Source organism: Lissotriton helveticus, chromosome 12, assembly GCF_964261635.1.
Source record: "Lissotriton helveticus chromosome 12, aLisHel1.1, whole genome shotgun sequence".
Classification (NCBI taxonomy): Eukaryota; Metazoa; Chordata; class Amphibia; order Caudata; family Salamandridae; genus Lissotriton; species Lissotriton helveticus.
This window is the reverse complement of record NC_136073.1, coordinates 786,211,519-786,221,895: the sequence shown is the minus strand read 5'-3', so window position 1 is coordinate 786,221,895 and position 10,377 is coordinate 786,211,519.

Below are 10,377 nucleotides of genomic sequence, written 5' to 3'. Positions count from 1 at the left end.
GTTTGAATGACTAAACTATGCAGCAAGAAAGCACAAATTAAGCAGCATTTTTTAATAGTATTACTTAATTATTGTGTAATTTGTACACATTAACACTCCCTGGACAAAGTTTTCACATCATCAGTACTAGTCTAACACCTAAATACAATAAGCAACTGGAAGGTGAACAGTCAACTTTTAAGAAGGGATTTATTTTTTAGTAACTTTCATGCTAGAAGTAAGAGTTATTTACCTTCGGTAACGATGTATCTGGTAAAGACGATTCCAGCCGCAGATTTCTGAATGTATAATTATCCCAGGCGTGAGACTGGATCCGGAATTTTTTTTGCCACAGCATCCCTGCGTGCCGGGGGGACGGAATCACACGACTCCGCCCAAGCGTTGTCTGCGTACGTGACGTCAGCGAGGTCACATAAGTCCCACCCCGGTGCGCCTACGTCAGTTTTCTTCGGAGAACTTTTCCGCGGCACAACGCGGAGCCATCAGACAAAACTGTGAGAGTATGGGAACAGTGTGCGAAAGAGCAGAAAAATTGGAAAAAGGAATGGTTACGAACAACACCATAAGGAGCAGTGTCAACACAGCAGTACCCAAAAGCAGGGAAAGAAGAAATAACAAATCACAGAGTGCGATAACCCCTCAGACGAACAAGGGGCAAAGGCACAGTCAGATGACCCCAACCCGGAGGTTAGCAGAGGTGCCAGGACCCCTAGTAACAATAGGGGGAGGGGAGGGAAGAAAGTGAAGGCAAGCCCCAATCCTGGAGCAACCAGAGCAGAGGGGCACAGGAGTACCTATAAACCCATCCTCCAATGCACCAAAGAGAAGGAAGTAACAAGAAATAAGACTAATCATCCTGTCAAAAAGAGCAAAAGAATGAACTCACAGAAGACACAGCCACCCACCGGGAGGCGAGTGCAGAAAACCAAGCCAAAAGTCCTAGCAGAACGGGGAGGAAGGGCGGGCCGTGAAGGAATCTGCGGCTAGAATCGTCTCTACCAGATACATCGTTACCGAAGGTAAGTAACTCGTACATCTGATAGAGACTACTAGCCGCAGATACGGACCGATTACATTGCAAATGATTCACTTAGAAAAGGGTTTTTAAGAAGTCAGGGTTTTGTTCAGGCACTCAGCGAATCCACGCTAAAGTGTGTGAATTCACAAAATAAACATGATATGGTGCGTGTTATAGTACGGGAAATCCCACACACAGAAAACCAGAAAACAGGCGCCTAGGCACACATTGGAGAAAGTAACGTTCATATAAGTAGCAATATAACAAAGCACAATTCATCATCCAGATCGAAGAAAAAAGGACTTGAAGTAATGCCAATGTGTAGTTCACTCAAGTGGAGTCTTTTATTCCTTTTCAAGCGTAAAGGCACGTAGAACAAGCCAGCCGACACGTGTTTCGTCGCACAAGGAGTATTGCTCCGCGACTTCTTCAGGGCGCTCACTCAGTGATAATTCCGACCCGGCTGGGCTGATGGCAATAGGTGAAGCGTACTGGATATTCTGTTAAGGCAGTGCTACAAGTTAGTGTGGATAAAACACTGCTAGTTTCTGGTCATGTGCATGAAGCCGATCTTTTCTCAGGTATGACGGAAAGTTCTGGGTCGTTGGTGAATCCTCAGGATTTCCGATCAAATCATCAAGTTTCAAGTATTATGTCTTTTTTAATGTCAGTTCACGTATCCCCACGACACTCCACTCGGAACCAGGTACCTGTGTCCTGTGGCTTTGTCAGCGCAGGACAGTGTATCCAGTCGCCGGCGCCTATTTCACAAAGCACCCTCATCCGGCGCGTGAGTCCAGTTGGTTCAATTAAAGCAAAGAAAGACTACATCTCCCAGAAAGCTTTGTTAAGTAAAAGGAAAGGATGCAGATTGAAGTCACCGATAGGAAGACTCATGTCAGCCCTACTTAAAAGCCATCATCAGAGCACGGAGTCAAAGGCATTTAAAAGCACAGGAGGGAACTTCTTACCTGTGCCCGGCCTCTGGAGCCCGCTCCCGCTCCATCCACAGGTGAACCTGAACCCCAGCACGGCTCACGGGCCGACGCCGTTACCATAAAGAGGTGATTAGTTACTGGCTCCTACATTGTACGTCTGCGGAGCACGCCTCACGCTCACATGAGAGTACAAGGTGTGCCCTGCCCTGGACGTCATCCATCACAATAAGGGCCTCATGGTTAACTCTCAGGGTGTTGGTTGTCACGGGTGAGTAAAGCCATTGGGTCACTCGTGTCACAAGGGCTCCCAGTGCTCGCCTATTCTTTTCCAAATCTATCTTCTGGTATATCAAGCTAAAGGATACTACAAATCCCAGAATGCATATTTTTTGTGAAAGTTCAGGTTTGAGCGTGTGGGGTTTCAGACTCTGAGTGAGATGTGCCGCGCCTTTTGATTATGCCGTTTGCAGTTTACTTTTTGCCCATACGACTATAGAGCTACAAATGGAAGCAGTGGTTAAAGGCCGGGGATCAGCGGTTCTTAGATAGCGTTATAATAGGCTTAATTTGTTGTCAACTTGCAAAATGCACCCCCTCTATAAAAGAGTACTTGGGCTGCACAGGCATGTAATGGAACTCTTGGTCCCTCTAGCACTGCAGGTGTAACAGCTTGGTGGGTTAAGCACCTGCTGTGGAGCAAAATGCAAAGCACTAATTGGAATTTCACTGGTTTCACTCAGGGGTTGAACCCTGCACAGATGATGAATGAAGTAATATAGAGAGGGTAGGGAGGGGTCCGCTGGTTCTCCATCTAAGTATGGGCCTGCATGTACAAGACTCATTTTTTTGTAAACAAACTTTATTCAGGTTTCTTTTACCACATACATGACATTCCCCATTCCTTGTGCATATTAATTCCAAGTATACAACATTGTGTCATTTTAAGGATATAGTGTGTCATATTCACATCCCGGACTACCTCGTCCAGGTCTTCGTCCCTGGCTTCATCAGCATTGTTGTCCACAAAGTACATTAATCATATCTGTTCCACTCTTTGACGTTATCCCGGATGGCAGTACCCTGCTGCCCTAAGGTTGTGCATACTCGAACTCCTCCCCTCCCCTAGTAAGGCCACTTAAAAACAACAGCAACTCCACCCTTGCCACCTCTGTCCCTTCCTCCCCCCTCCCCTCAGACATGCCGCTCTCCCTTATATCTCTCTTGTCGCCCAGTAAACATTCCTACCACCATATTGAAATCCTTATGTGAGTAATCAGGGTCTCATCCAGGGGGATGCTCTCACATTGTTATGAGTCCGGAATTGAGCACAACAGCTCGTTACACGTCCTGTTTCATCGGAGAAACTACAACTCCCATCATGCCCCGAGGAGCACGTCGCGATGTTGCGGTTTCCTACTTAGCGCCCCCCGTGTCAGGAAACAGTGTCGGAAATTCAAGTTTGATGTTATTCATTGGAGGAGAAGTTCGTGTTGCCTCAAGTCTCCCGTCCTGATCTGGATTTTTCCTTCGTTGGTGAGTAAAGTTGGCAGCTTTTGCGAAGGAGAGTGGGTTATCCGCGTCTACGTAGCAAACGGCAATTTCGGCCGTATTGTCCTCCGGTGGCGAGCGCACGTCGGCGGCTCATGCGGAGGACGGTTTGTGGGTATTACTCAAGAAGGAGCATTGTGTATCTACTTAGCAAACGGCAAATCAGGCCGTATTCTCCTCCGTTGGCGAGCGCGCATAGGCGGCTCATGCGGAGGACAGTTTGTGTGTATTACTAAAGAAGCATCAGAGATTGTTTGTCCTCCGTTGGCGAGCTCGCGTGTGGTGGCTCATGCGGAGGACGTTGTTGAGGGCTCAAAGTGGAAGCCTAATCGCACAGCTTTGTCGGCCGCGTCCAGTTCTCTGTTGGTGAGCTGAAGTCAAGCACGTGCAGAGGACGTTTGTTTAAGAGGCTGAAAAACTCCAGTAACGGAGAACCAGGAAAGCAACAGAGGTACTGTGTGTTCAGGGAATCTTATGGGTGGCGTAACCCTGTGTGTTTCTTTTCCCTACAAACTACAAAGAAGGTATGTGCTACATAGAAGCAACCTGTCTGGATTTAAAGCAGTATTATTCACAGCAGGTTGGATGTAGTTCATGATACCTAGAAGACCCCTGTTTGCCAGAAGAGAATTATCTTCATATAGTGTTCTTACATTTAATTACTTTACAGGTACAGCAGTGAATATTGCGAGAAGTATTGTCTTGCTTATGGTATATAGTGGAGTTGTAGTTCATGGTATGTGTGTCGTTTCAGATCTCCCTCCCTGCTGTTACCTTCCGTACCTTTCCTCACTTGATCCTTCCACTGACCTATGCTATAACGGCATATTAGGCATTGATTAGATCAAGAGGTGGACCCCTCTTAGCATCACACCGATCCTGAGGACTGCAAGATAACACACATAATTCGCCGCACCCAACATTCATCCCATCCACACACCAGAGGCAAAGTTCCAAAGCTGGAGGGTGAGTCCTCTGCCTGCAGAGGATCAGTCATTGTCTTCAGCCGGGCCCTTAAGAAGGTCCACCATCGCTACCCAGGCCCTCGCCGTTTCCAGTCATTTATCATTGTCAGTCCTCCGGGCCATCTGTAGTCGGAAAATCCCCTCACAATCCGCCCACTTTATAAATTCCCACAACCATCGCGCTGTATTAGGGGCAGTTATCGCTTTCCAATGACTAGTAATCTCTCTCTTTTAGCTAGGACTAATCCTAAGTCTAGGAATTTACTGGTGATCTTGTTACGGGCAGTGTGGGGAAACCAGTGTAACAGGCAAACACCTGGAGTCAGCTGCAGTTCCCTGTCTGTCACCTCCTTTAGTCTGGTCAGGACCTCCCCCCAACTGCATGTACAAGACTCATAAGGTGGCTGGCTGAGAAGTCGGGGCGTAAAATGGTCACTTAGCATCCATAACCACCCCTTCAGTGCAGCCCATTTACGGGCTGTGAAGGGATCCAGAGGAGCAGATTATGTGTTGTGACTTTAGGGTAAGTGTAAATGGCCACTCGAGCAGTGCTTCCCAAACATTTTAGAATTGCGAACCAATTTTTATAACGACAAACTTTTGCGACCCACTTAGCTATAATGGACTGAGGGGCGATTTTTTTTATGTTTATCTAACTAAAGCATCTTGTGGTAGTGTACTGTCATTTACAGACAGCACATTTTCCATTGGAATGACCACTACATTTGCAGACATACAGTTTTACTGATAAAACTATATTGCATACAAATGATGTGTGGAAATGTGCATCACCAAGTGACTTTATTTGTTTTGACGCTACTAAATTCTTTCTTCCCATCACACTTCAGAATTACATAAAATGTGATTCATGTTGCTTTGCTAGCTGTTGAATTTGTACCATTCATTTACAGATATTTACATTCTATTGTTGTTAGAACTGGGGGTCTCTAGTTGGCAGAGGTAGGTACCTTTGACCAAATATGGACCCTTGCTTCTAGTCAGGGTAAGGGAGATATACACTTTAGATAACCCCTGCTCATCCCCTTGGTAGCTTGGCACAAGCAGATAGGCGTATCCCAAAGGCAATGAGTAAAGTATGTGTACCAACACTCACAGTAACACAGTGAAAACACCACAAATGGACACCACACAAGCTTAGGAAAATAATATATCTTTATCTAAACTAAACAAGACCCAAACAGCAAAAATCCAACATACAAAAACTCAGTCAGTAGAATGTCTTTAGAAAGGTGGTTACAAAAATAAATTTGTAGATGATGAAATGCAACACTTTACTCACAAAGTACCGGTTATGCGTAACGCAAAATGAACAAAAGCGTTGCAGAGAAGGCGATGTGTTGATTCTTCCTGCGCTCCGGTTCTGGTGTGCCAAGAATCAGATGGCGCCTCGATGCGATGCGACGATCCGAGAAAATTGCATCTTTACTGCGATGCGACAACGTAGAGGCGATGCGTGCACGCCCGACAGCCGTGCGGAGAACTCAGTGGTTTTCTGACCCGCAACAGGCCTTGCGACATGCTTCTCCGGTGATGGGGCAACACCCTCGGTGACGGAGACACGCTACTCCGGTGTTGCGGCGATGCTCAGCAGCTGTGCGCTTCCTCAGTGATGCGACAGCCCTGCGACACGCTTCTCTGGTGATGCGACGGCGGCGACACGCTTCCTCGATGCAATAGGCCTCGCCTTTGTTTAAGTTAAAGCCATTTGCTTTGCTAATGGTATTGTATAGCAAAGCAAATGGCTTTAACTTAATGAAAGGCGAGCCCTATTGCATTTTTAATGCTTGTTTTCTCAGACTTCAAAGTGAGAGGAATGACGTGACAATCGTTTTAGGTATTGGGAAGGAAAATATATATATATTTTTTAGCACACTACAACATTTAAATGTCTATGAATGAACTGTGCAAATATTTCATAATATAACAGAATTATAAAAGAAGCATTTTTGTAATTCGGAAGTGTGGTGGACACAAACAGTTTAATACAATCAAAACAGATCAGTACACTAGGTGAAGCCATTTCCACACGTTGTGCGCTGTAGTTTTATCAATCAACCTGTATGAGCAAATGCACTTGTCATTTCAATTGAAAATGTGTTGACTGTAATGTCAATGCACTACCACACCCTGCACACTACAACACTATTCCACACTAGGCCACTTCGCTCTACTCCAACCCCATCCTTCTCTATTCTGACACACTACTCCACCATGCGCCACTCCAACACTCTTATCTGCTCTATGCCACTCCACTCTATGCCACTTTATTCCACCGTGCTAAACAGCATCCAAGCTGGTGTACAACATGGCTAAAACTCATTGGCAAAGCCAATAGCTCTTGCATAGGCGAGACCTACTGACTTTGTCAATACTGTTTTTTTCTGTATTCTCCATTTTGCAGAGTTCACATTTTTTGTATATATTCGGAGCCAGTCAAAAGAGTTAATGGAGAAGGTTTCCACAGGAAGACATGTTTTTTGTTCAGATTTAGAAATTATCATGTATTCACATAAGTATTTATGAAAAGCAAACCTGAAAAGGCAATCTGCGTGTACCTTTTCAGGATGCTTATTATTAGCTAAATTCTAGTGTGCCTCAGCCTACAGATGATCGTCCAGCTTAGGTCCAGGAGATTCATATCCATGACATTTTCAGGATACATTCCCTACCGCACCACCTGATAGGGAATCCAAGAAGCTGGACCACCTTGGGAAGAAAATGTTTTCTTCCTCCAGCTTAGGACTGCGGTCAGTGAACACCACATGTCTCTTGGGCTGTTACTCCCACTAGGTGTGGTACTTGGTTGCGCAGGTGCTGCCACAGTGCCCGGAGGCGGCTCAGGCCGTGCTCTCCTGTGCTGTTGCCTAAGGGAAAGACGCAGCGAAGTTCGCCATATGATGTGGGCTGGACACTGCCCACTCACTAGGCAGGACGATTTCAATGTCAGTAGCCCTGAGACGCTATGCCTGGCTGCGATCCATTGGTTTTTCGGGTGATGTCCAAGCAACACTTTTGAACATGCCCTTTGATGGCCGTCGCTTGTTTGGCGATAAGGCTGACAACGCGCTAGAGCGCTTTAAGGACTCCAGGGCTACGGCCAGATACTTGGGTCTCGCAGGTGCCCAGCCACATTCCGCCCAGAGTCACAGGCCTGCGCAAGCAGTCCAGTGTCTGTGCAGCCGGGGAAGTGGATAACACAGTCGTGGTTTGGGGGGCCAGTGGGCGTGCCAGTCCACCAGCGCCCCCTCTGCATCAGCCTCCAAGCCCCCCTAGTCTGACCTTTCAGGACCACCTTTCGCCAGTGGGCGGCAAGATTCACCATCACCTCTCCCACTGGCTCAACATCACGTCGGACGGGTGTGTTTTGCATAGTCTGAAGGAGCTACTGCCTCCCCTTCGAGACTACCCCTCCATCCATGCCACCTCAATTCCAACGCATTTCGGAGGATCACTTCTCCAACAGGAAGTTACAGCTCTCTAGGCCAAGGGAGCCATCGAGCTAGTTACCTTCCCCAGAAGTAGGTAGTGGTTGCTATTCCACTACTTTCTGGTGCCCAAGAAGGACAGGGACCGGAGTCCTATCTTCGATCTCGGGAACGTCAACCCCTTCCTCTGGAAGGAAAAGTTCAAAATGTTGACCCTGGCTCAGGTCCTGTCTGCCTTCGACCCTGGAGATTGGATGGTAGCGTTGGACTTGCAGGACGCTTATTTTCACAGCCCCGTCCTGCCGGCCCATCGGCGTTACCTACGGTTCACGATAGGCCACGAGGACTTTCAGTTTACCGTGCCCCCCTTTGGCCTTACCAGCGCCCCTCGGGTGTTCACGAAAGTGATGGCAGTGGTTGCAGCTCATCTGCGCAGACCAGGGGTTCCAGTCTTCCCCCATCTCGACGACTGGCTGTTGAAGGCGGGCTCGCCCCAGGCTGTCGTCTCCCATCTCCAGACTACGGCTGACCTCCTGCATTCGCTGGGGTTCAATATCAAAGTGCTGAAGTCACACCTGATTCCCTCTCAGAAGCTCTTTTTCATCAGGGCGGTTCAGGACACAGCGCAGTTTCAGGCTTATCCTTCCGAACAGCGAGTCTGGGATATTCAGGCTATGATTCCGATCTTTCAGCCTCTATCCCGGGTTTCGGTCAGAATTACCCTGAAGCTACTGGGCTTCATGGCCTCCTGCTGGTGGACTATGCCAGGTGGCATATGCGGGCTCTGCAGTGGGACCAGAAGTTCCAGTGGGCACAGCATCAAGGGAAATTTTCCTATTGCGTCCAGATCTCTGAGGGCACCACTCCAATTGCAGTAGTGGCTAACGAACCAGGATTGGGTCAATGGCAGAAGCCTCTCCCTTCCCCAGTCAGATTTCACAGTGGTGACAGATGCATCACTTCTGGGGTGGGGCGGCCACATGGGGGAGGCGGAGATCAGAGGCCTCTGTCCTCCGGCGGAGTCCGGGCTCTACATCAACCTTCTGGAGCTTCAGGCGATCGGTCTTGCACTGAAGGCATTCATTCCTTCTCTCAAAGGGAGAGTAGGGCAGGTGTTCACAGACAACACTACCGCCATGTGGTACTGCAACAAACAGTACGGGGTGGGGTCGTGGACCCTATGTCAGGAGGCACTTTGTCTCTGGAAAAGGCTGGAACATCATGGCATGCCCCTGGTGGTTCAACACCTAGCAGGTTCTCGGAATGCCAGGGCGGACAAACTCAGCCGCCGGTGCATGATGGATCACAAATGGCATCTTCACTCTGAGGTGGTGCAAGGTCTCTTTCAACAGTGGGGAGAACCTTGGCTAGATCTATTCGCCACCGAAGAGAAAGTGAAATGTCAGCAATTCTGCTCGTTGGAATTTCCAAGGCGGTACTCTCTAGGCAATGCTTTTCGTCGTGAGTGGGGTTACGGTCTTCTATATGCCTTTCCAGCTATACCACTTTTGCCCAGAGTGATGAAGATGATCAGGAGCGACCGGGCCCAAGTCATTCTTGTGGCTCCGGACTGGGCACGAAGAGTCTGGTATCCCGAGCTTCTGCATATGGCCATCGATCCTCCAATCAGACTAGCTCTTCGGGAGAATCTTCTGTCACAGGGGACGGTCCTCCACCCGGACCTGTCCAGCCTCCACCTCCTTGCGTGGAGATTGAGCGGCGACAGTTGACAGCTTTCAACCTTCCTCCCAAAGTCTGTAATATTATCTTGGCAGCCAGGTTTCCCTTCACCAAAATGGTATACGCCTGTAGATGGAACAAATTTGTGGCATGGTGCACAGCAAAAACTGTGGATCCCCTTTCAGAGGTTCTCTTCCTTCTTTCTTTGGCCCAGCAGGACTATGCTCTGGGCACTTTAAAGGGCTATATTTGGGACATTTCTTCAGCTTCCTCATCAGCCTTCTCTTTTCAAGTACCCCATTGTAAATCGCTTCCTTAAGGGCATTACTCACTTGTTTCCTCCAATTTCTTTTGTAATGCCCCAGTGGGACTTGAACCTGATTCTGACCTAGCTTATGTGTGCTCCTTTCGAGCCACTACATAATTGTACTCTCAGACTCTCGACTCTAAAAACAGCTTTTCTAGTTGCCATCACCTCTGCTCGCAGGGTGAGTGAGCTTCAGGCTTTCTTCAAAGCCTCCTTTACTTGTTGTTCATCCGGACAAAGTTGTCCTTCACACTAGGCCTTCTTTCCTTTCGAAAGTGGTTACCTCTTTCCACATAGGACAGACCACCACTTTGCCCACCTTTTTTCTGCCCCCGCATCCTTCTAAAGAGGAGGAAAGGCTCCACCGTCTGGATCCAAAACGTGCATTTTCTTTCTATCTGGATCGCAGAAAAACAATTCCGGGTGGATTACCAGCTCTTTGTTGGCTATTTGGGTGCCAAGAAAGGTCAGGCAG